Consider the following 27,157-nt stretch of genomic DNA (forward strand, 5'->3'; position numbering starts at 1 on the left):
CCCTGTAGGTAGATCTAAAATCTAAATTTGCTACTCAAGAGGCAGAACTGCAACTGAAAAATCAAGGTACTGAAGCTTTGATTGCTAAGATAGGGTTTCAGACTGAGAAACTGAGCCAAGAAAAGGCCATTGCAGATGCAGAGGAGCTAAAGGTCAGTCTAATTCTCCTATTTACTGATGTTGAGCTATATTTAACACAAAATAAACCTTTTTAGGTGAACAGTTTTGAACAACTTCCTTTCCAGGGAGCATAAGTCTAAAGAATTATTATACTTACATGTGTAACAGCATTTCACACCATGATTACCATTTGACTTTTCTTTACATTATGCCTTTTCCTAACCTTTTACCTGTTTTAATGAGATGAAAGAACAATAAATACTGAACTCATTCAAGCATTTAATGGATGTGGATCTTGAGAATCAGACCTATTTGTAATACAGTAAAGTCAAAGAGTCATATCTTAACACTTCAGGTTTCTAAAGGCTTTGGGGCTCTAGGTAAATTGAACAACTCAATTGATACAGTTCATTCCACCATTTTACAAGGTATAAACCATGAATCTTAAGATTATAATAGCATTCCTGACAATATGTGTCTTCAGCATTGACTCTCCTTCTTTTTCTCTCAGTTCAGCCTATTAGCATGAGTTATCAACATCTGTGTTGGAAACTCAGAGGCTCACATGCTTTACTGTTTACCACAGAATGAACAGAAATGCATAATTCCATCAGGAGTCTAAAATTTCCATCTACATTTGCAAGCATGGCTTTTGAAATAAAGCACCAGTAGTATGGAGGGCTGTAAAGTGAAGTTCCTCTGCCTTTAGAGTTTGGAAGGCTCATTCAAATCTGGGATTTGGCTACAAAATCTCTCATATGTTGTGTCATTGACTACTAGTGCAGCAAGAAGTTCCTAATTGACTTGTAATAGTTGTTAATAGCCTGATTTTGAGATATGGAAGCTTCAAGTTTCCAAAGATTTTGTAGTTTCCAGATATTGATCAGCAGGGAAGACTGTCCTGTCTAAACATTCAAAATGGCCTCTCATTTTCTTCTATTCTATTTCTTAAATACTTATCACCAGATGATATTTAATGCCTTTCCAAAAACCTTGTGTCTGATCCTAATTTTACTGAGAGAAAAGTAATTTTTGATACTGAGATAAATGAAGACATGATCAGGACCTTTATATTTCTCTGGATTATGCTAACTTCGGCCTTTTGCTGATCCATATCTCACATAGGACTTTAAAATGGCCATGAAGTTTCAAGTCTAAATGGTGCAATTAATTAAACTTGTACAAATGGGATCCAACAGTTCAACATGCTACCAAACACTTTCCATGTGATGCTTTTTCTTTATTGGTTCCATATGCTTCTGATAAATTTGGATGTTCAAAATACACCCTTAACACAATTTTAATTACTTCATTAAGCAGCTAGGTGAAACACATAGAGTGATTATTGTGAGATAATCACATCTTTGGGCCACTTTATTTCAGGTATGAAGTTCAGCGCCTGACACTAATGATTACTGTACGCCACTGTTCATTGCTTTATTGCACTTCTGAAATGTTTTCATTGGAAATGAAAGTGTCATTTTGTGCTACATTAACCTAAAACTGTTTCATAAGGCTAACGATAGTTTCTAAACACTAATCTTCTCTCTTTTTTTGTTACCAAAAAAAGCCCAGCAAATGAGAATACATCTTTAGCTAAGTAATTTGTGAAGACTCTTCCTAATTGATTAAAATATGTCACCCTTTAAAAAAATATTTTTGCTCTCCTGTTCTATAGATTTCAAATTGGAGCTTACAAGAGCTTTTTGAGTTTTACAGCCTTAAGCAAATAAATACCTTGGAGGTATTGACTTGGAGTGAAGCATTACTTAAGAAAGAATAGGTGAAGAATGGAAATCACTTTAGATCCAACTTATTAGGAAATTGAGGTCAGTCTGCATTCCACATAGCTGTGGCAGGGCTGCACACCTGTATAGTAATAAACAAGGGTTTTACCATGAAAATTACACTGGCAAGGTTTTAAAATAGTGGGCAGTAACACCGCTGTCATTTTGGTGGCCATTATTGTGCTCTGAATGTTGTCAGCAGCTTACACAGGAAGGTGCACATGCCATTGCCTTTTAAAACAGGACCTACCCCTTTAAAGACAGAAAATATGCCGATCATGGTGTAGGTATATGTGCGACAGTGACACTAGCTGAGGATTAGGAACAAATTATAAAAGCTGCATCACAGGAGATGAGAGACATAGTTAAGTTGATTAGTAACTTGTCATTTATAATGTAATGCAAATTGATTTTTAATATTTGTCATTCCCACAGACAGTAGCTGTGTGTGTCCTATCTAATAAATGTGGACACGGAAAATGTCCCCAACAATTGTAGAAACAGGTTTTGTAAGGGTATTAAATTCTTACAAGGCTTGTCACTGCCAATGCAGAGTGCTTGATCCAAGTATTAACATCTTGAACACTGTAATATCTTCCTTCTCTGTAATTAAACTAGGTTTAAGCAAGACCTGACAGAAATGAGTCTGTGAGATGAGCATGAGGTACAAGGATAAGGATGAACCAAGTATAACTGACTTCAGCCTCAGGCAATGTATCTTTAAAAGTGTGTATGGTAATCTTCCAAATACACAATTGCTGATGATACAGAATGCCCCCCAGGTTTACTCTCCCACATAAATTTGCACCAATGAAATCATAATCTTCTTTTAAACAGGTAATTAAATTGTTGCAGAAAGTGGTGAAGGCACTCAGATTTCATGTAAGACTGATGTTAACTGATGTAAAGTCACTGATCTAAACCACTGTTAAGCCAAAATAAGTGTCTTGACAAAGCTGCTTTAACTGATGATTATTCGATTTCCAAAGCTGAAATTAAGTACAGTGTTTCCGTATAGGATATTTCCATTTCTCCCATTCCCTCCCTTGTTGTGACCTATGGTTTCAGACTTGAGGAATAAAAAGAAGGCAAATTTGGCAAAAGATGGAGGCTGGTTTGACAAATTTTAAATGTCTTCCTCTACCTCAAAACTGGAGTGAATATTTTGCTATTTAAGGAAAGCTCCAGTGCAACCCTGAACCAGTCATTGCCTTCTTGGTATTTCTTCTAATTATCTAAAAGAAAACCCTTTGAAGGGGAAGAAGGGGCAGTGAGGGAAAAAAGTTCATGGATCTCAAAATCTTAGCGAAAAGTCTTCACTCTCTTGTTTAGCTCCAGATTTTGCATTTGACCTAGATCATGAAAGGCTTGCAGCTTCCTACTGCAATGGCATGGGCTACTGAGTTCCCCCCTGTGTTCAGTCACTCCTCAGGAGTAACACATTGCCCTAATATCCCCCAGCTTTTTTGTACCTGCTCTTCTGCCCTGCATCACTAGGTAACACCCCATCCCTCAAGCATGGCAGGCACACCACTCACTTTGGAGTCATCTGCAAATTTGCTGAGGGTGAACTTGATCCCACTGTCTATGTCACTGATTAAGATTTGAAACTCTCCTGTGTCTCCTCCCATGCAGCCCCAGCCTCACCAGCATGGCAGTACCAAAGGCAGAAAAGGCCTTGGCTCTGTGCAAGCCCTGCTCAGCAATAACAAAAACATCTCTACATTATCAACCCTGTGTTCAGCACAAATCCAAACCACATCTCCAAACCAGCCATTGTGAAGAAAATTAACTCTACCCTAGCCAAAACCAACGTCCTGTCACATTAAGGGAAAGGACCTAAGGATGGAAGGTGGAAAGCCACAAAACACTTTATAGGAAAGGCAAATATCAAATTTCAGATCATATAATATCTGAGATTTTTATATCTAATTTCACTTCAGATAATATCTGAGATTAAAGAAGAAAATAACAGTCAAAAAAGAGAGTCAGAGAAAAAGAAAATAAATCACATCTTCATTTTCTTGCAGGTTGAATTTAGGGGGAGAAGATTTGACCCTGCTTTGCTCTTTTCTGTGTACCTTTGGTGATAAACTCAAGCCAGCCTGAGCACCACTGGGATTTATTGAATGCAGAACCAGGAGAAAACGAAAGGGAGAACATTTCATTATATTTATCCAATTTCCTCCTAATTTCCCAAGCAAGACATAAATCACAGATTGTATTTGTGACAGTGAATACTTCTGTATTTTGGGGAAAATATTTTTGCCTTGTACTGAACAACATTTCTAAATCAATTAGCTAGTGCAGAGTTCCAGTTTTACCTTTGAGGTGACGGTAGGATTTAGCTTCTGCTTCTCAAAAAAATTGCACATTATATACACTAGAACTTCTCATAGGTTGATGACTCTTGGCAAGATTTAATCAACTATGATAAGGAACATATTTCTCAGCATTGTCTGAAGGTCGCCAAGTAACATTACTTGAGGGATCCACATTTCAAACTAAATTATGTTCATACAGAATCCTTTTCAGCAGCTGGTCTCTGTTCCTGGGCCATCAATACGGTAAAAATCAGTGAGGTATGTATATATCAGCTCTTGAACTAGCCCTAGTGGGGGAATTTCAATAATGATTTTTTTATTATTTTATTAGGCTCAGCTTAGTGTTTTGGGGAGCTTGTAACAACCACCAGACACCAAGTGGGAAGTGTTCAGTACTTGGCAGTATGTTTGCATGTATTTCCTTTTATTAGGAAGTGGTAAAAAAGATGTAGCTGTCCAGGATTTTTCAGCTGTCATTACAATGCAACAGTTGGAAAATATTCTCCAGATGTACATGTTTCACTTGAAACATCCATCCTGGCTCTGGCTGTCTGGAGTATGAGACAGGGCTTGTCACTTGTGATTCCCTGGAGCACCTGGCAGCAGGATTTCTCCATTCATTCTAGTATTATAGCATGCTCATTTAATTACTGAACAGTAAAAAACTTATCAATTGTAGATAAAATCTACTCAAGTGTAATGCCTGTCTCATTTCCACCTGTATTCTAAAATCATGAAAGTGATACTTATAAATTAATTATAGTTGGAGAGTAGACCCACTAAGGTGGCATTTAGTTTGCTAAAAATGTTCTTCTATAGATTATCATAAAATCTTCTGTAGTCAGTAATGAAAAAAATCTTTGCCTGCCTCACTGGTTTGTAGAAAAATGGGTCTAAAGCAAAGATATGTAATGAAAGACTACTGGGATTATCTTAAAGTCTTTCATCAGGAATAGTTTGTAATTTTTGCGATAAAGTGGGACCAATTTCTTCTCTAATGTACTAATGTGATATGTCTTTTTCAAGGTGTATTTTGAGAGAGAGCCAAAATATTGTGCAGTGGCTCAGGCTAACACTGAATTAGCAGCAGCTGTGGAAAAACTAGAAGTCATCAGGGAAAGCTTCTTGTAAGTATGGCTTGATTAATAAACTTCATTCACTAACACCTCGACCCCCCTAATTTCATTAACTTTCATTTATTTATTTATTTTAACGTGTTTTATTTTTATTTTTATTGATTTTATTACTACCTAGTTCAAATATTAAAGGCATGCTCTCATTAGGGATTATCATAATTTTCCCCACAAATGTACTGAAGAACATTCTGCAATTTGGGTGGCAGCCCATGAAGCTTTTTACCCAAAATGACTGAATTTCCTCAAAGCCATCTAGGCACATTATAACTAATAATTGGAATGGTGGTTGATAAAAGTAACTGACTGTGAGTTTTCCAAGGAATATATGCCAAGTTTTTACACCAGTAATGACCTACTGCAGTATAGCAATAACATCCAGAAAGGGCTTTAGAAGCTCACGTTCATTTGCATTAACATTTGTCATTAAACATACGATAAAAGCAGCATCAAATCTCCTCTGATTTTCTGAAAGACCCACAAACACGGGTACACGTGTGCTCACATGCACATAGAAGAGGAAACTTTGTTTAGTCTTTTACTGGCAAGTGTCTTGTGAGTTAATGATGTAATTGAGGACCCCACTTGTCATCAAGTATCTATTGAACTTTTGAGAGGGATTACTTGCTGTGTAAGTACGCATTTAATGGAGCAACTGCAGCACAAAGCACTCTTGATACAAAGACATCTCATGGTATCTTGGGAGATGGTGGGTGGAAGGAGTTTCTGCTGCAAGCTAATCAACCTTACTAAGCAAAGAAATCTTCAAATGATTTGAAAGCTGTGACACTAATTAGGTTTAAAAGACTTTGACTTTGCCTCAGACCTTTTTGTTGGTAATATTTAGATTTGGAAGCTCCCAATTTAAGATATCAAGCAATAAAGGCTGAACAAATCTGTAATGTGGCATTTATTCTCATTGCTTTCTCTTGAACTGGCATTTTAAAAGAATGACAACATTCACTTTTATGGAAATTCTTGCAAGCCTGTGAGTTATGGTATTTTATAATTTAATTCTTTATTTCAGGAATTTCCTGGTTTTCTTCCTGCTATTTTAATATCTATTTTTTCCTTGTTGTAAAGGAGATACAGTTTTAATGGCTAAACAAAGATAGATTATACCATCTCTCTTTATCTTCTGATCCCTCTGACCCCCACCCAAAAAATCCCATCAGCTGTTACAGCAGGTATTTTTCTTCCATGTGAAACAGCCTTAGCCTTATGACCTTGGAGTTGCCCGTTTACATCAAAATCTACCCCAATTAAGCCGCTATCTGCACTAGAAGACAGTTTTATGGAAGCATCATGTTTTTTATTTCACACGTCTATACTGATATAGGTCCACTAAGTACAAACACTTTTGGACAAAAATAGCCTTCTAGTGTTGTTTTGGGGAGATTTTATATTTTTTGCTTTTTTTAATACACAGCAGTCACCCCTGAAACTCATAGAATCTTTTATTGTTTTAATGTGCTCCTCTGAAAAAAACACTAATATATCTCTTTTCCTTGCCTGACAGTATCTCAAATAACCTTTTCCTGGTTTAGGTGACCTTGCAATCAATCACCTTCCAAATCCAAATCATCCTTTTTTTGCAATTTTTTACTTCCCATTTTTTTACATTTGTTTACTATACCTTTTTTATGTTTATTTACTTCCCATTTCCTCTCCTCATGCATTTTTCTGGGGGTTGTTAGCAGCAGTATTTCTCTCAGCTGTGTTAGTTCCTAATAGGGAGAATTCTGCACTACAGGTGAAGTTGCAATTTCTTTGCATTTGTCTGTTTCCTGTGTCAAGTCAAAACTTGTCATACTGTCATTTACTATGAATATTTTTACTAACCACTTTTTTAAATCCATACTGCATATTCAACCAGGATTCCCTTTACATTGTGGGAGGATGCCATTAAAACTGCTATTTTTATAACTGATTCATACCCTTGCTGATCCACCTGATGAACTTTTCTAAGGAATTGTAGCTTTAATTTTTAATTTTCTAGCAGGTATTACTCATAATGATAATAAACTCCAGAGCTCATGGGGTTGTTGAATGGATAACTCTACAGTTGGACAAATTAATTGTTAACAAATGCAAAATAATGTATTTGAACTTTTTATGAGTACTTCTTGATTGCTGTTAATTGATTTGTAGCTTAGGAAAGAAGACATGGCGGCTGATCATGAAGATTTCAAAGACAACTTTGAAGTTATTCCTGTATTGAGTTGAGAGTAGGAGTGGATTACCCCCAAAGGTCCTTCTAAACTATATAATTTTATGATTCCAAAAATAAAATTGAAATTTCAGCAGAAGAATGAATAGGAAGTACCTGTCTAGGCAGTGTGTCTCCTGTATATGCTAAGATCTATTTCTAACATTTAAGTAAGTATTATATAGTAAAATTTCCTGCACACATCACACAGGAAAACTTGGTTTTGACTTGTTTCTCATAACTGACTTGTGATTACTCCAGAAATTTGAAGATGCCAAGAAAAAATTCAGTTTTATGAAAAACCTTAAAAAATGTACCCTTACATAATTCATGTCTTAACCTACCACTTCTGTACTGCAGATTATTGGCATTTTTTTTCTTTTTCTTAAAGCCAAATTATTTTTTGGGGCATTTCTGTATTTGCTTCTTGTGGTCCACATGTTGCATTTATCTCTCAGGAAGAATATCCAGTCACCATTTTTAGGTGCTCTCCTATACAGCCTCCAATCCCTTCACTTCAAAAGCTCCATTACAGTGCAATCCTTTGCACAGGCCAGGGTAAAATATTGTACATTCAAATGTCTTGCAAATTCCAGATAGGAATAGGATTCTCATCTAATGTATCATCCTTTTTTCCATTTGTGAGGTGATTGAAGTTACTGAATTCTACAAACTGGTTAACTATATATATGCTATATCCAAACAACTTCCTTACACTCGCACTAGCAATGATTTCTCTATCTACTGTACTCAAACCACATAATTTCTTGTTAATGAAGAGAAACGTTAAAATGTTATTTAAAGAAAATATTTGAAAGTGATTGAAGTAACCTAGTTTTAATTACATGTCTAATTTTATGTAATAGCTGTGTGGCAGACTGGAAGTTATCACAATGTCTGTAAGTAGTGTGTAACATTAAGACACACATAAAGGACATTGATATCTTCCTGAGGATTGGCAACTAGAAGGAAAAAAAATTGTAAGTTAGCATGCACCAGAACTCCAAACAATCTATGAAGCTCAGAAAGAATTTTTCCAGAATTATAACAAACTGGGATTGTGACACCCACTTTATAAAGTGTTAATTCAAAAAGTTTCACCTATAGGAAATTATATGGCTGAGAGATGCCTTTCTTCTGATGGTTTCCTACCTGTGAAATGTTAGAGGATGATGAGAGACTGCTCATAAGAAAAGTTTAGCAGGTGGAATGAAGTCTGCAGATTGGTGAGTACAGGTTCTCTTCCTGTCTTTGCATTTTGCTCTCTGGGTTCATCTTTTTTCTTCATGTAAACACGTAGAACATGGTCAACAGTGAATAAATTTCTCTGCAGATTTTCATCCCTATTCAATCATCCTGAAGTGCAGTGTTCAATGTTACATTTAAAATCAGCTCGGCTTCCTCAGCTGGAAACTTGCATTAATCCTCATGCTATAGGAGAGGGTGTGCAGTGTGCTGTTCATGGGTATGACTGTTATGTGCAGCAGTAGCATTAACCAGAATTACCTGATGAAAAGATGCAAATTCAGCATGAAACACTGACATTTTACTGTCACCCATCTTAGGGTTCAAATAAAGTGCTGTAGACATATTCAGCAGTTTTCTTTGTCTTTTCTAGAGAGTTTTACATATAGCAAAGTTTTAACAGTTCCATTTTTCCAGCCATGGTACTTCTTGATCTGCTTGATTTCATTCTTCATTCAGTATTATGCAATGTGGACCCCTGGCCTATGCAACTTGTTCCAACTGGTTCATGTCAGGCTTTTTAAAGGTAAGATTCACTGTGGAAGGGAGTCTGTGAAATTAGTACAAAGGGAAGGCAAACTTGTATTTTTTTTCTGGAAGAAGAAAAAATGAACCATGCAGGCACTTCTTAGCAACAGGTACTTAGATTTTATTTACCTTAGCAGCTGATAAACCTGTGTAGCCCATCAGCCTGTAAAAAGCTCTTAGTGCTTGACCGAGTTGAGTAAACAACTCAGAGTCGTGTCCATAAAAACAAGAATTTTTCTGATATTAAAGGAAGATCACTCTTTATATTTAGACATTTTTCTGTGCCTATCTCTCTGGGCTATAAGTCAACTGTATCCAGTCAGCAGGATTGCCCCCTATTCTTCAGTTAATTTCTTGCCCTTTTCCCTTTCAGTCATTTATTTGCCTGTCTCTTTTCCATCTTCCTCTATCAATTTTCTGAAGAATGAACTTGAAGGCAGACCATCAGATGCTAGTGATCTCTGCTTCTGCACTCATGGATATTCTGTGCTCCCTGACTCAAAATTCAGCTTCTTTCTGTTGGCAGAGAGAGAGAGGCAAGGAGAGTTGTATGTATTTTTCATACGGAAGATTTTGTGGCCAGCAATTCTCAGCAGTGATAACCAGTGCAGCTGTTAGTAATCAATAACACACCTTCAGTCTAGGCAGCACAGTTACTGACCTCCTTTCACTTTCCATGGGCTCCAGAATACATCTTTAAATGAGAAATGATGAGGGGATGGGCTGCCCCCGCAGTCAGCTCGCGGACAGCACCAGGTTGGGCAGGACTGTTGATCTGCTAGAGGGCAAGGGAGGCTCTGCAGAGTGAAGTGGACAGGCTCTCCTCCCAGGCAACAAGGACAAGAGAAAATAGCCCCAGGTTGTGTGAGAGAATTATTATTTTGCATGTTAGGAAAAATTTCTTCACCAGAATGGTTGCCTGGTAGAGTCACCGTGCTTGAAAGTACTTCAAAGATTTGTAGGTGTGGCATTTGGGGACATGGTTTAGTGGTGGGCTTGGAAGGCAGTGCTGGGTTAACAGTTGGAGTCTTAAACGTAATTGCAGATCAAAATTATTTTATGATCTATGGGCAACATTGTAACAAATATTGTTAGACTAATCTTTTTTGATGGTGAATATACACAGGCTGGTACTAATAATAGAAATACACTGTGTAATTCAAACATTTTAAATGTTCTGAAGATGATTAAAAAATATTCTATGGAGGATGATGTCTATGAATCCTTTCTTGTATGTTAAATTTTTAATATCCCATCAAGTCCAACAATTTCTATATAGTAAATTGATTACAGTAAATTGAATGAAAAGGTAGTTAGGAAATATCAAAAAGGATAATTTCTTCATAAGCAAAATTATTTTATAAGTATTTTGAGTGGAAATATATCAGATTTCAATCATTCATGAGACTTGTTATCTGCTAAAAAAATTTATGAAAATTATGATTTTTACATTCATATATATTTCACAATAAGTATGCCTATACTATGCAAGAAAAAAAAAAGGAAGTTTAGTAGCGCTAATGTTAAAAAGTTGGGCCAAGCTTATCTTTTTTGCAGAAGTGGTACAATTTGTATTATTTATCATTACAATCATTGTTATTAATAGATGAGAGCACTTAAAATATACTCTGTACCTGACAAGGATTATCCAAGGGCACAGTTCAGCAGGATTGCTATGGAGAGTAATGGCTCTCTGCTGTGATTTGTGGAGCAGAGTTTCCTGGCACTAGCTTCCTTGAAAACAAGTGTATTTAAAATACATGGTTTATCCCATAGGGTGTTGAATTTAGGGTGCTGGGGTATAAAATGCAATATGTATTTCTGCTGATGCTAGGCTTTATTTATGTTGCATGCTATGAAAAGATGACAAAAGGGAATGGTGTGTTTTGTAGTGACAACTTTCTTATTCAGAAATCGTAGAATAAGAACTGCTGTGATAAAGGAGACTATTATATACCAAAAAAAAAATCAAATCCCACAGATATTGAGGCATTGCTTACTGTTTGTCTCACACTTTCATCTTTACTACCTGAGCCTTTGATGGATGACTGTACTTGAGCTATAGCCAGCTCTGTGTTATCATGCAGGCAAACTTGAGGTGTCCAGAAATAAGTCTCACCTAAAAAACAGTAGTGAACTGTTACGGTGCTCCTTCTTCTTGTGCCTTGAATGCTGGATTGATGAAGTTTTACTTATAGCCCATCTCTGTTAGATGCCCTTACTGAGGGTGAGTCCTCATACTTGAGTGTAAGTCCTCAGTAGTCTCTCAATCTAAGATTCATCGCCGTAAAAACTCTATTGGCTGCCTCGTTATCCCTAAAGAAATCAAGTCAACATTCTTTATTAATCTATAAGATGCATCTTTCCCCCTTTGCCAATAAACTTATTTTAAACTTATAAATAATTTCTAAATTTCCTGGTTGCACACCACCAATTCAAGCATCAAACCTGACAGAAGAGAGCCAAATCTTTGATCCTGTAATAATGGTAAAAACAGCTTTTGTGGAGGTATGCACAATGTGTTCCTGCTGTTTTTTCATTAAGCCCCACAGAGGAAAATTTTGCCCTGAAGTGGAACTCACTGTTGTTAGCTCTGTTTGTTACTCTAGAGAAACAAATTGCTTTGAGGTAACTTGTTTTGATGCACGTGCAGTATGAAACCCCTGAGTGCAAAGCCAGGGACGTTGCTGCCTTCTGAGCAGAGTGCAGAAAAGTGTGGTTAAAGGCGCAGATCAGCATGCAAAGCTGCCCATGAGCAAATTACTGAATGTTTTGTGTCTCCAGGCTCATATGCAAAATGGAAATAATAATTCCATCTTGCATTTTTTTTATTTACATTGTTGTTAGTTAATGTATGGTGGTCCAGGAGCTGCAGGGAAAAAAACCCAGAATTTAGCAAAATATTTCCTCTGAAGTTTGTGTCTCTCAAAGTTAAAGGTACTGCCTAAAATTATTGTCATTAAAACATGTTATTTGCTACACTATTTACCCATGCCTTTTCTGTATAAGCTCATGTCTCCACTTGAGAAAGCAGCTGAAGAAACAGTTCTATGTCAAGATGATTAACAGAATAAACAAAATTACTGGGCTAGCCAACTGGTTAGTTAAGTGACCTGAGGGAAGAAGATTTTTCCTGAATGTCCATCTTAGTGTGAGTTTTTAAATAATTGAAATTTTTTTGTTGAACGGGAGGTTACGCCTAAATTTTTGAAGATTGTGTGGGGAAAATAGGTGGGGGAAGTCCAGAGGGGACAAAGGAGTCAAGATAACCACTTTTAGAAATCCTTTAAATTAAAAAAAAGACCAAACCAAACAACCCCAAACCACAAATAAACTCTCAATAAATTTACGTGAAGTAAAATGTGCTGCGCCACAGTTTTATTTCCTAAAAATCAAATATTGCTGAGAAATTGATATTGGCATGATTGCTAGAGAGAAATCTCAATAACGAAGTCACCACATTTATACACAACTGTGAACACATTGTGACAGCCTGGGCAGCCTCTGGTTAATGAGCAGAAAGACTGAATAATCCTCTAGGTCAGGACAGAGCCGCCCTGCATCTGCCCTTGTTGCACTTTAGATTGCAAATAAGTGGAAAGCACCCATCAGATATTTGCTATTTGCTTTTGGGTTTTTACAGAAACTAATAATTTTTAAATAAGAACGAAATGTATTTAGGCTAAAATTATATGTATTTCAGCGTGGTTATTAGCTTTATTTGCAGGCAAACATCATTAAAGCTACTGCGTGCCTATTTAACAGAACCATTGGAGTCAGCCACGGCATTGCTGAGCAATCTCTCCTTGGTCTTTACAGAAATTGTTTTATCTCAATTAATCATCTAGAATTTTAACAATTCCTTTTTTTGACAAATACCTGTATATGACAGGAAATAGAAGGTACAAGGAATATTTATACTATGACATGAGTCCCCAAGGCAATCTGAATAAATATTTTCAGTTGGATTTCTTAAAATCCCTGTGACCTTGCTTTCTAAGATCACAGTGTGGATACTTTTGTTTCTGCAAATATCTCAGCAGAGGCTAGCAATCACTATTAAATCAGTTTGAAAAAAAATATTGTAAGAGCATAAAACTAATCAAAATACCCCAGCAAAATTAAAATAGAATATATGTTTTTTTTTCTGATTCTGTAGTTACTATGCTAGAAATGTAAAATATGTAAATAATCTTTCCTTTGGTAGAAAAACTGTGAAGTTGGTGTTATTATCTGCATATGAAAATTTTGTTTGTCCCAAGACACTTGAGATAGTCCCTATTGGCCTGGCCTTGCAGCCCTCCAAAGCCTTTGGAAGCTCTGTGCAAGTCAATGGCCTTAGCCCATGGTTAGGCTCCAGGTCTTGAAGATTTACACATAGTTAAAAGAAGTTTATCTCCAAAATTTGAGGTTTTATTAGTGATCTTATTGTGTAAGTTAATGTGGAAAATATTGGAAAGGATTAATTGAGAATGTCAAGCCTTTTCCTCTGAGAATAAATTCTTTTTGACTAGAACAGGAGACAGTTAACTTCTGAAAAGCATCAAGACTGATGATTTTGTCTATATAGCATTGACCTGGAAGCTCAGCCATTCAGACTAATAAATCAGGCAATTTATATTTAATCATTAACTAACTCCCGAGCTGAACAGCTGTTCAAAATTAGAAATGGGTCACCCCGGCCAGGATGACATTACAGGCAATCTATAATGCATTAGAATAAAATTATAGTGATTTTTAACTGTCTGGAAATTTATTACACTGCATGTTCCAACTCTTAAACCCTTGTTAGCCAATGTCACTAGTGATTTATGGTGCTTGGCTGGTATGGTAAAATTACTGAAGATTTAAATAGACAATCATTCTATGTTTAGCAAATCTTCAGATTTCAAAGCTATTTTGGAGAATGAGGTGGGTATTCTTTATTGTTTATGACTTACCCATCAGTGACAACAAGAAGAAAGAATGGATAAATCAAAAAGCCCTCTTGTAAATGAATGGGTTTATTGTCTTGTTGCCCTCAGTTAATGATTTAAAGAAAAATCCAATGACTTCTGTAGGCAAAAATGAATGTCTAAAATACCTCAAAGCAAAACTGCTACATTGCAAAGATTGCCGTTAGAACCGGCAGGAATGGTCTTTAATTGCTACTCATTGGGCATCCCTCATGGATGGAACTGGGGTTTTTGACACACCAAATTCCTGTGTTTGTACTGTGGAGCACACACATGCTAGCTCTTTAAAGCAGCTTACTTTGATTAAAGATACTTCTGTTTTCTTAGTGGACCTTGAATATTCCTCTTTTATAACAAAAGATTTGAGTCCTCTGTTATCATTGAATTCTGTGTCTGCCTTCCCAACACTGAATGTTTAACATTTTCAGTAAGTATTTCTGAGTTTTCTGAAAAACGTAAGTGGAAAATACTACATGAATATCAAATTTAACAATTCTTTTATTACTTCAGTTTTGTACACATAGAAAATTGTGTTTTAGATGAGAATGAGTTGTTATTTGAGATTGATTTTATAATCTGTACAGCTTTCAGAAATGAGCACGTGTAAAAGTTTTCTTTTAAGCCCTGAAGCAGATGACACCAGCAAAAAACAAGCATTTAGTATCAAATTACATGAAATATAGAGGATTCTTTCTATTCAGAAATTTTCATTGATTTATATTACATCATGTAAATCGCTGGAAAAGTATAACTTGATTACTATAATTTCTCTGAAAAAAAATGTCTGTATGGGCAGAGCGTAAATGGCTGTCCTAAAAGTAGTTCCTGGGTGATTTCCTTCTTTCATCCTGTCCCTTTCTCTGCTTCAGTCACTGGAGAATGATTCCCTGAGGTTTCCCTAATGCAAGTGAAGAAATTTTACCTGCAATATTTCAAACAGTACAAACAAACAGTACAAACAAAGAAAGGTTATTTTATTTTATTCCTATTTTACATCAAGAATTTTATCCATTTGAACGTTATTCTCATGGGTGGTCAATTTTCACCTTCCTCTCCATGTCAAAGTTATTCGAGCATGCATTCATGCATAGATTCATTCCTTTCTGGGAGCTGTACACTCAGAACAATCAAAGCATCATGTGCCAAAACTGCTAGTTTGGGATTTGTGCCTTGTCACAAGTCCTGACTGAAAAAGAGAGGATCCATGTCTTAAATGTCAATTTTCTTTGAAGAAGATGCTTTCATTTTCTGAAATTCTTTAGTAACCAGCTTAAATTTCAAATAGATGGTGGGCTGTCTTTATCACACAACTGGAATAAAATAGAAGCTTTCCACATAGCTGCTTATAATAAACATCAAGATCTGAGACCATTGACCATTCCTGACTATTCATCCTAAACATCCCAAGGTTAACATGGTTTAAATGAACTCTGCAAAAGAACAAGGGAAACCAGGGCTCTCTGTAGGAAAAAAAAATATATATATATATATAAAGAAAATTATTCTAGAGTTAAACTTTGACAGAATCATTGCATCTGGAGGGAACCTTCTGAGATATTCTAATCAATCCTCATTGATCAAACAGGATTACAAGATTGGTTAGACCAGATTGTCCAGGACCATGGAAATTCCACAACCTCTCTGGGCAGCCTGTGTGTTTGGCCACCCTCAGATTTTCTCCTGTGAAAATTCCAAATCATTGCAGCCTTACCTGAGTAAGATGTCTGTAGTTAGTGGGTAAAAGAAGAAAGATAAATAAGAGCAAAAATCCCTGCAGGTCTTCACAGAATCATAGAACATTTGGGGTTTGAAAGGACCTTAAAGACCATCCAAGTTCTAAATCCCCCACTGTCATGGGTAGGAATACTTACTCTGTTGCTTTTCTCCTCCCCTTGGAAAAATAAAATGCAAAAAAAAAAAGTAGAAGTGACATCTTTATTGAGGTTGAAACAGCTCTTTCTTCCTCTCTTTTGTCTTGTAATATTCTGGTTTCCATACCTTTTCTGAATGTTGCTGGAAATGCCTGAACTGGCAGCAGGACATCAGGTGCTGCCAATATTGAACTGTGTCCACCATGCTTTATCTGATCTAGACAAAAGCACCAATTACTGAAAAAAAATCAGTAGAGAGAACGTTTGACAAAGAGTTCTATCCCAGTGTTTTCAGCCTCAAAGGTTTCAAGTCACCACCAGAAATTCTGGATTTTTTCCAGCCTTTGCAGTCTTTGGAAGTGCATCTCTTGCTGATGGAGTACTTCTCCTGTTGTACTTTTGTGTGCTTCTGGTTAATAACATGGAGGTTAAACATTCTGTCACTTCCATGGCGCTCAGGAGATAACATCATCTAATTTTGTTTTGCAGTCCAAAAAACTTGTTGGAGCCAGTCCATTGAGAAACTCAAAGCACAGAAGAAAACTTTCATGTGGTGACATCTTATTGACAGCAGCACTTGTGTCTTACTTTGGAACCTTCATAAAACAACATCACCAGGACACAAAGGAACATTTCTGGATTCCTTCTCTAAAGGTACAAAAAGTGAAATTTGAAGTACAGATCTGTATATACAAGGGCCTAATTGAAGGTATTTGTTTTCCAGGATATGTCCGTATTTATACTTACACATATATATAAAATATATATTATATATTTATATATATATATATGTATATATGTAGTGTGTGTGCACAGAGGCATACTTTCTTCAGATTACAGGTATCTTTTGAGGGAAATGAAAGAGAGATGTTCTCTGGCAGGAGAATATCCCTTCCCTTTTCAATTCTTAATGCCAAAGTCTGCTCTTTGTGACACCTTTGTAACAGCAAATGCTGTAAAAATGATACAGAGAGACCTATTCTGCTCAACCCCAGGAAGAGCATGTAGTTATGATAATCCCCATTTTTCTGCACATGGAGGAAATCATGATAGTACTCAGTAAATGCATTGAAGTTCCAATCCTTGCAGTTGTCTCTGCAAAGCTTTCTTCCTCCTTACTTTTGAAGATTTGGACCATTCTTTTCTTCCTTAGTGCAAATTCTCCTTCCCCTTTTCGTACTTGTTTCCTATTTCTTATGTGCATTATATCATGATGAACGTCTTTTATTCTCAGAAATATGTGAAATAGGCAGCATTTACCTCATTTTCAATCACAGATCTATGACACAGCAGGTGAGCTGAGTTATGAGGACCCTCTGGAAATAGAGATAAATCCAAATTTGAGTTTCCAAGGTCAGCACTTGGAACAGCAGGGACATCTCTTTGTACATATTTGCTTTGTGCTGGAGTTTAACAGTTGCTAATTTGTCTAGAGCTTTGCTTTACCTGGAACCTCTCCCTGTCCTTCTCCACCAAAAATTTGCTTGCAGATGAAAACCTTTCTCAGAAACCTTCTATCTTGCAGCCTAGGTAGAAAAAATTGCCCCATATATTTTCAATAGTAGGACTCTGGAAATTAATGTCATTCTTAACTCTTTTAAGATTCTTCGGAAATGGATTGAACATTTTTATGAATAAAAATAAACCATACTGTGATGTTTTACTTCTAAAAGTGCTTTCACTGAACAGCAGTGAAATAAAATACCACATTTCAGTTTTGATTGCCTGCAAGTGAGGAAGAGTGGAAAATAAGAGACAAATACCCTTGAAAAAATAAGAGACAAATACCCTTGAAAAAACAAATACCCTAGTTATGTTAAAATAGATGTTTATTAATAGTTTTCTACAGAAGGAACAGCAAGTAGTTCTATGTCATTAAGTATCAGCTTTGTACAGAGATGGTGACAATAGATGTACCTATATATTCAGATATTTTTTGTGCATTGTGTGAAAATTAATATTAGGAACCCTGATAGTACCCCAGTGCTATTGTTTTTCACAAGGAAGTATTTCAGCTTGTGGAAATTATTGTATTGGTTGTCTTACAGTCCAGAGATAAAACAAATAATGTATTCAGTCTTTTGATGTATTTAGATGAACATGTTACACATGGGAGATAGATATATTGCATGCTTGCAGAAGGGAGTGTATGCCTGCTGGGACCTCCGTGCTTGTATATTCAGCACATTCATCAAAAGTTAGGTTTATTTTGGGGTCAGAGATTAGAACCAAGAGTTAGACAGTTTAAGGTGGTATGTGTTCTGTAATACTATGGTAACTATGACATCGTGCCACAGAAGCTGCACTAGAGGTATGGTGCCACTCTTATTACTAATAATTGTGCAGATTTAGCTCACCTTAAATATATGTAATATTTTTATTATAAATAACTGTCACATATACATGGAGGTTGTTTTTTGTTTCAGTGTGTACTTTTAAAAGAAGCTTCAGTCTAAAAGCCAGCAATGAGGACTAGACATGTCCAGGGAGAAAGGAAATTTTGATGGAAGACTTTTTAAGATACTTCTGAATGGGAGGAGGAGGTAGTTCAGATTTAATACTGATGATGCAGTGCTTTCCTTTATTTATGGCTTTTGAATTCAATCCAAAAATCACTAATAAGGAAGCCTGCAATAACACCATGAAGGACTTGGTGGGGGTTTGCCCTTTACTTCAGTAAGGAAAAAAATTTATTCCAAGCATGTGCTATAGCTCCTCTATTACACTTCCACCAGCCCCTCTTGTTTGTTCCAAACAACTTATTTCTTCACTCTCATTCTGTTGTGCTGCATTAGGCATTTCTCTTCCCACCCAAACCTGTTTGGTAAGCACTGATTTCAGGCATTCCATTTCTATTTTATTTCCTCTCGTTGCAAGTGCCTGTGAGGGGCTGGCACTCAGGAGGTGTGGCTGTGAGATGGCTGCTCTGTGACAGCTCCCCCTTAGTGAAGGGGCACTCACACGAGAGCTTTGCTGCAGTTGCTGCCCCACAGGGAGCTCCGTGGCTGCCTCTGCCCCTGGAGATGGGTCCATTCTCTGCTTTTGAGGGTAGGGAGCTATATTAATAAGATGCCATGGGAATCCTGCTTTAATAATTTTATTTTTTTGTGTGTGCGTGGATAAATACTGATTTATGTTCCAGAAATAGGTGCTCAGAGCATACAGAAGCATTTAATTTGCAATATCAGAATACAATGACTTTTATAATATATGATGCATTTTTTACTTTATTGAACTATAAATATTTTTATGAAGTAAATGTCTTAAGAGAAAACACTTTTGTAAAGGCTGTTATAAATATGATAAACTGCTTCTCATCACTTTCCTTTCATCTGAAACTCCACAGGGATCCTCCTTACTTTTCTGCCTTACTTTAATTTATATCCTCCTCAGTTGTCTTGTGCATTGCACTGAGTCATGTCTTGCTGCTTGGTAACCTTGCTGGATGATAATATTCCACTCTGATTCTAAGGCTCCTTTTCCTGTGACAGAAGACCTGGACCCAGTTCACCACATTGAGGGATGATGCTACGGCTGTGGCATGGAGTAAGGAATGGGATAGGATGTCAACAGAAAACACCACTGTTCTAACAAACTGTGAGTGCTGACCTCTGATGATAGATCCCCAGCAACAGGGAATTAAATGTGTAAAGAATAAATATGGAGCTGACCTTAAAGTCGTACATCTAGGACAGAAAGGATATATACATGCTGAGGAATTGGCTTTTGCATTTACTGCCTTCAAGTTCCCCTAATTTCCATAAGGGATTTTTGTTGAAATGCACTTACTTAAAGAATTGAAATATTACAACAATTCTGCTCATTTATTTATAGCATCATTTTCCTTTTAAAATTGTGCTTGAAAAGGTGCCCTTCTTATGCTGTTTTCAAGTGATGAGGAGGAAATGAAGTGAAGGTTGATGTGCACTTCTTGTGTGGGTCAAACCACTTTTTCAACAGGTAAAGTGCAAAGCCTGATGGTAAAACCTTACTTATACTCTACAGTTTGGTCAGCAGACCCCAGCATATGCACCTCACGTGCATGTGCAGCATTCAAGGCAAAAACCAATATCGGGTCATTTCCTGGTAAACAAACATATTTTTAATTCTTATACTTATGACTGAATTATATGTTAACTGATAACACTGGCAAGTAACTGATCTCCTCATGTGTTTTCTTTTCTTTACTTAGACTTAGGGAGATAATGCTTCATTTCAAAGGGTGTTCAGAGTATTTTCTACTAAATTCCAGATGTAACACACAATTACACAACACACAAAATGGTCATAGTAATACCTGAGTTTTAAAACAGGTCTTAATCATCTAGCCTGTCTGCTCATTCGAATCAGCTCTTTTCCCTCATCTGTCCTGGAATGTTTTTCATTCTTTTTCCACCCCTCACAAATAATCATGATTTTTCATTCACACTCAGGAGTACACAGCTCCGTCAAGCTATATTGTCTAATTACTTATCTTTCCATCATAATTTACTCCTTTTTCCATGCCCATTGAAACAGATTTCTCCTAAGTCATTCAGATTCTAATTGTTCTTGAAGTCCTTCAAGGAAGCGTTTATAATTTAAATGAGTATATACCAAAAACTGTAACACAGTAATATATATAAAGATAGAGATAGATATAGATGATATAGATATAGATAAATACATATATAAATATAGATATAGATATATGCTCCCCCAACATTTCTATGTCAATATTCCATATTTCCATATTTGCTTATAAGAAATAAAACATATATATATAATTTTTAATATGAGGAATAGCAAGACCATAGGTAGAAAGATGTTGAACTCAAAACTGTCAAACTCCTAAATAGTGGACAATTCTTTGTGAACAGTTTTCCGTGGTTTAACTACATGCTTTTAGAAAAACATTGTCATTTATATTATATAAAGGAAATCTTTCTACAACCAGTATTTATCTAATATTGAAGGGGGGGGAAATTATTTTTTTCAGGTAAAGTATTCTAAAGACCATTGAAAGAGATTTGGCTTTTGATAAGACTGTATAAATTGAAAACATGTGTGACTCTATTGATCCCATACTTGATCCTCTGCTTGGAAGACATACAATTAAAAAGGGAAGGCATGTATGCTTGAGTAATCAGAATTTTTCCATGACAACTAGATCTATATTGCTTTGATTGCCACATTTTGCTTAGCGCTTCAACTCCTCATGTAACAAATTATTTCTTTTCAAATAGCAATGGCTAAAATCTGGAGATGAGTAGATATTAAGATGTTAGTATCTGCATCTGATTAGATAGCAAAATTATGTTCTCAGTTTCCAAATTGGACTCAAAATACTATATATATGTGTGTGTTTCTCAAACTTGAGTGAAATGCTTTACTTTATTATTAAAAATATTAGTAAAACAAGGAGTAGCATATATTATAATTCAGCTAAAAGAAAGGAAAGTATTTCCTTTCCATGTTAGGCATCTACAGCAAGGGAGAAGGCATTGGAAATTAAGGGGTAGATTTGGATTTAACAATAAAGGGTTTCCTGCTGCAATATCAGCTTAAGAAAACTCTACTTTCACTATGCCATAATGCCCCCCTCCATTTAAAAAAGAAAACCAGTAAAAAAAAAAAACAACAATAAAAACCCTACAAACAAACAAACAAACAAAAAAGAACCCTGAAAAGTAAGACAAACGAGGAAAAACTGATATGATAGGACACAGGGCAGAAATAAGTAAGACAGAGGTGGGGACTGTTTATGTTGTTATTGCTGCCAGCCTCCCATGCATCAAACCAGTTCAGCTGATCCTGGTCATGAATTCATCGTGGCAGATGTCACAGTGGTGTTAATCCCTGCTCAGTTTCCCCCCTAAACTTAAAAAATACCATTAAAAATATTTCTTAAGATCTTATTTAGGCACCTTTTAGATACACATTTTCAGGGTGACAATAAGGAAAATAAAGGAGTTTGTACTAGGCGCAAGAGAATTTCAGTCTGTAATGTCTTCCATAACTTTTCACAAAAACTTCAGATGAAATTGTTGAGTCCTCAATGCAGATGTCAGCCTGAAGAATAATGTTGATTAGTGATTTCTCAAGAGTAAACTTATTAAACCTCATTGAATATTTCATCTGATGAACTGAAATGCCATGTTTCTGCTCAAACATGAATTTAAGTCTGAAAATGTCCCTCTCTTCTATTTTTGTTTGCAAGCAACACATTAACAAGCTAGATTTTTCATGTTGGAGAATATGATCTTTATTCTGATATAAAGCCAGACATACTTCTGGGGCATTTCTGGATGGATCTCACATGTTAGTCAACGAGTGGTTAGAGTGCTTGCACAGCTTCACATTATTGAAAGTGAAAATATGTAAAATATTATAAATAAAGAAGTTATCTTATTTTGCACAGTTTACCCAAGATTTTTCTCCCTCCTTCCCACCCTATATTTCAAGCATTGGTGCCTGAACAGTAAATCCAAGCAGTAAAAAACAGCTCAAATCTCCTTGTATACATGGAACTCCTGGAAGATGCACTCTTGCCCTGTGCTGTGAGAACTTAGAATGATCTCCCTTTGTTGCATTTCTCTGTAGCTGTATTTGAAGTGCTTCAGAGATAGAGCATACAGCTTGCTTTTCAGAATCCATAGTGAAGGAACTTTACTGAAAATTAGTATTATACTGGTCTAAAAGAGATCAGAATCTTCACAAGGTAACAGACTTTTGAGGAATGGGAGGATGTGAAGGGATGTGAAATAACGGAGAGAAGTCAGATTGAAAAGGACAAGGGTCACAGCAACATAACTTTGCATTTATTTAGCAAAGGGTTCCACATCGCACAATGAAGCTGTGTATGTGGACACAAAACCAAACATATGAAACTATTCAAAAATAGATTATTCTGCTGAATATTTATGTGGCATTCTGTGCCTGATTGAAGGGGCACAACTCACCTTTGATGGGCACATGTGCCTGTGTGTGTATAAATATATATACGTGTATATATATATATATATATATATATATATATATATATATACACCACAATATATATGTACTCACACAATATATACCCCATTTATTTCCAAATAAGCAGAGTTTGCCTCATTCTTGATTAATTTCTGTTGTTTTTTCATTTTAGTAGTTCTGTCAGGTACTTTGAATTTTTTCTTCCTAATAAAGAAAGACTAGGAAGGTATTTGTGATAGATATGGTGCAGTCCAGCAGTTGAAGTTCATTAATAATTGGAATGTTGCAGAGTATGAAGTAATGAATACTAATTACTCCTTTCATGTCTGACAGCACCCCATGGACCAATACATCAGCCCAGACTTTAATTTGGTTCTAGTAATGGTTTCATCAATAGTACATTAATTCTGTGTTTGAAAAGATGTACAGTTGAACCTGACCCACACAGTGGATACCACTGTCATAAAATGGCCATATACTGACAACAACTGGATAATTACAAATAATTAAATCCACTGAGCTTCAGACAATCCTAATTTTAAGTAAAATATATCTTATCATATCAATCGACAGAAAGCATAGCTAGGGAGATTTATCAACTTGTATTCCTTGCAAAGCAAATTTACTGGCCTGTTTATTAGAGAACTTGCTGATTTGTGAACCACATCACAAGAGTACCTCTCCCCTTCCTTCTTTGCAAGATGGTTCTTATGTTGCTCTCCTGGATATTCTGCAACACCTGCTCTTGGTTTCTGAATGAAGCCTGCAAAAGAAATTCTCAGCCTTGGAGAACTTCAAATGAATAAATTTATATTTTCTCAAAACCAGCTCACAATAGGGTGAACTAAAGGTACTTGTTATCGCTGAAAAGCAGACTTCCTGCTTAAGTGCCTTAGTACATATTTAGAAGCCTAGCAAATTTTGGGTGTTCAAATTTGGAAACATTTTTATTTTCAATTTTGGAACTACAAAACTGCTCAGTTGTTTCTAATGCGCTTTAGACTGTGCCTGGATGTTCAAAATTGCTTCAAAATGCTCAGATTTTTGTTAAAATATTTCAAGATATTTGTTTTGAGAAGGAAGAGAAAGGAAAAAAAATTAATAAAACAATTTAAGAAAATATCAGTTGTAGTACATAGCTTTATGTAAGCATGACAGCCACAAGACAAAAAATAAGTAAAATTTGGGTACAACGAATTAGCAATGTAGGCAAAAACTACCCAAGATGAAAATACTTAGATTTTTTTGGAGCAGATAAACCAAGGCATAAAAGTAAACAGGTACCAAGTCTATGTGGTGTTGGGTTTTGGCCTTCACCTGCTATAAAAGAAACTGTGCATTGAGTAAGTTTGGTATGGATGGTCCTTACTATTTGAATTTTTACCTGTGTGTGTCCTATCCTGTTTCCCTCTCTTTTGGAAATCACTGGCTAGGAGCATTAACTATGGCAGATCAATGTTATTTTGGCTCATAGGAGAGGAGACAGAGGAATAAATTCATTGTTCATAGAGCTCCTATTTGCATTTGCATGAGGTGTTACCTTGCTGAACTCCTTTGCACAGTCACAAAGAGGTAGTCATGTCTCTTCAGCTGCAAGATTAGGTTATTAAGAGGTTTTTTAAGATGTCTTGAAGTTTGATTTATGTGCAAATATAGCTTGTATGAACAAGTTTCCATTCTTATGAGGCATGACTATTATTCATGAAACAGCAAGAAAATTTGCTCATTTTCTCCACAGGGAGAAGCTTCCCTTGCCTTGAACATCTTGTCAGCTGTGCAGCTTCAAGGCAGTGCTTTTCCCACTGAACTAGTTTGACCAACTTGCACAGTTTGCCTACTGAGATTGCCTGGTAACAGCTCCATTCTGTGCTTGTTTTCACCTGATTTGTTCAGCTTCCTTCTCTACATTACTCGTTGGGGTTTGCAAGTCGGTTCCAGAAGCTTTTAATTTTAAGCAGCGGGAACTGAATGAAAGCTCCTCTAGAAAATGTGTTTATCCCTCTTTCTTCCCATTGAAAAATATTGTTTCCCTGTACTTTCCAGTCCAAAAATTTATCACTTATTTCATTCTTGCTGAGCTGATCCAAAACATCTCACTACAGGAAGCTATCCCACCATTCTACCATGTAGAGTTATGGTCTGTTTTGGAGAACTGCTGTCCTGAAAGGTATGCTTTAATTTTGTGTTGCATGAGAGTGTCCCATAAGAAAAGATGTTGCATAAACTCTCAAGCCATTGCATTATATGAAGCCTTGTTCCTATATTCAAACTTTCTCCCCTTCATGAATTCCTGCCTTTGCAAGACCTAGGCATTGTTACCTAAGGCAGAACATACACAAGGGAATAGCAGATCTTTGTGTCAATCAATCAAGATTGACAGATCAGACAAGATGTTACACACGTCCCAGTCTTCTCATAGCTGATTGCTCATGTTATCTCCTGGAATTTATTTGTTTTTATATTTGCTTTGGCTAAATATAGTTTTTGCTCAAGGCATATACAGGTTTTTTAAAGCTTTTTAAATCCTTTTTGAATCCCTTAATCTACTTTATTTTCAAAATCTATGAGAATTTCAACAGGAAAAAAAACACTAGTGGGGAACAATCTCTTTTTAATTTACTTTGTTTGTTCTTAAGTACCAGGGAGCTGGGACTCACATGAAAGATGCTGTGTCTATTTCTGGGTAGAGTGGTGCTTTAGTTCCATTCATTCTATCTGCTGCAGGTGAGGGAATAGGACATTATGAAGAAAACATTGCCAAAAATAGAACTTGTCTCTAGAAATTTCTTTGGTGACTATTTTTTGATATTCCTTCTGTCATGGACTTCCATTATTCATGCCTGCTTTGCTGCATTTCTTCATAATACAGAATTTTTCTTCATAATCCAGAATTAAACTCTAAACAGAGCTATTTTACTGAAAAAAAAATTAAGTCATCCTACTGGGTTCCCCACCTCTCTGTTTATCGTTGTTGCTTACACTCTTGAGCAGTGCAAGAGCAATAACAAAACATTTCTTTTTCCCAAATCTCTAATTAACAGAAAACCTACAACAGCTGCAGTAATAAAACCCACCAAGTCATTATGTAGGTTTTGCCTTTCATAGGTGATAATCACAGAAATTGGTTATTTATTGCTTCTGTGAATTGAGAACTCCTAAAGGAAATATTTTAATCCAAAACTCTAAAACTTGTTATATTTCCTCATAGATGTTCTGAAACATAGCATGACTCCCTTAGCAAAGGTTGTTCTTCTGACAAAGCAAACTGAAGAAAGTGTCTTTTGTCAGAGCTCTTGTTTCATCAGTGTATGTGTGTGTGTTTTGAAAGCAAAGCAGAATCGTGATCTCCATGTCAAGTTTTATTCCCTCCAGCTGCAGTCAGTTTTGAAGGCTGTGGAGAGACCATGTTGCAGAACTGGACAGTGAATTCATGTCTGCCTGAAACAGGCTGTATAATCTAAAGGACATATGATCATGTGGCTAAATTATTGCAATATTATACAAGCATAAGCCTGGAAAACCCATCTCCAGTAGTTTGCATGGCAGTATTATACAATATACATGTCTGATGTTGAGTTTTGTAGAATCATGGGTTTCCCAGCACTAGACATAGAAGTTTCCTTCAGGAATTCACTTAAAGTATATCATAAGCAGCTCTCTTTTCTTCCTTCTCCCTGGTGAAATGCAGAAGGGTCTCAGCACACCATTATGCTTAGCCTATATCTTATAGCTAAGGGCATGTCAGAAGCAGGCAAGGTTTTTAAGTGCTGAAACCTGTGTTCCTGGCTCTGGCAATGCCCTGTGATAGCCTAGAAACAAAGCAATGTTAAAATTTCTACAGAAAGTACTTCTTTTATTCATGTCCTGATGTGACTTTCATAAATCTCATTCAAGTGTTTAGTATCTATGTTAATGCAATCAGTTTGAAAATTGAGTTAACAAATGCCAATTTGAATTTTATGAAGAGTTCATGTTATAAATGTTCCATGTTATGAATGTTCTCTTAGCCCTTTTTAAAACAGATTTTT

The 27,157-nt window shown here is 36.2% G+C and overlaps 1 pseudogene; it reads left to right on the forward strand.

The window, feature by feature from the left end:
* LOC131572396 (dynein axonemal heavy chain 11-like) overlaps positions 1-27,157 on the forward strand; it is a 107,680-nt pseudogene that overhangs the window by 66,702 nt on the left and 13,821 nt on the right.

Source organism: Ammospiza caudacuta, chromosome 1, assembly GCF_027887145.1.
Source record: "Ammospiza caudacuta isolate bAmmCau1 chromosome 1, bAmmCau1.pri, whole genome shotgun sequence".
In the NCBI taxonomy this organism is placed as follows: domain Eukaryota; kingdom Metazoa; phylum Chordata; class Aves; order Passeriformes; family Passerellidae; genus Ammospiza; species Ammospiza caudacuta.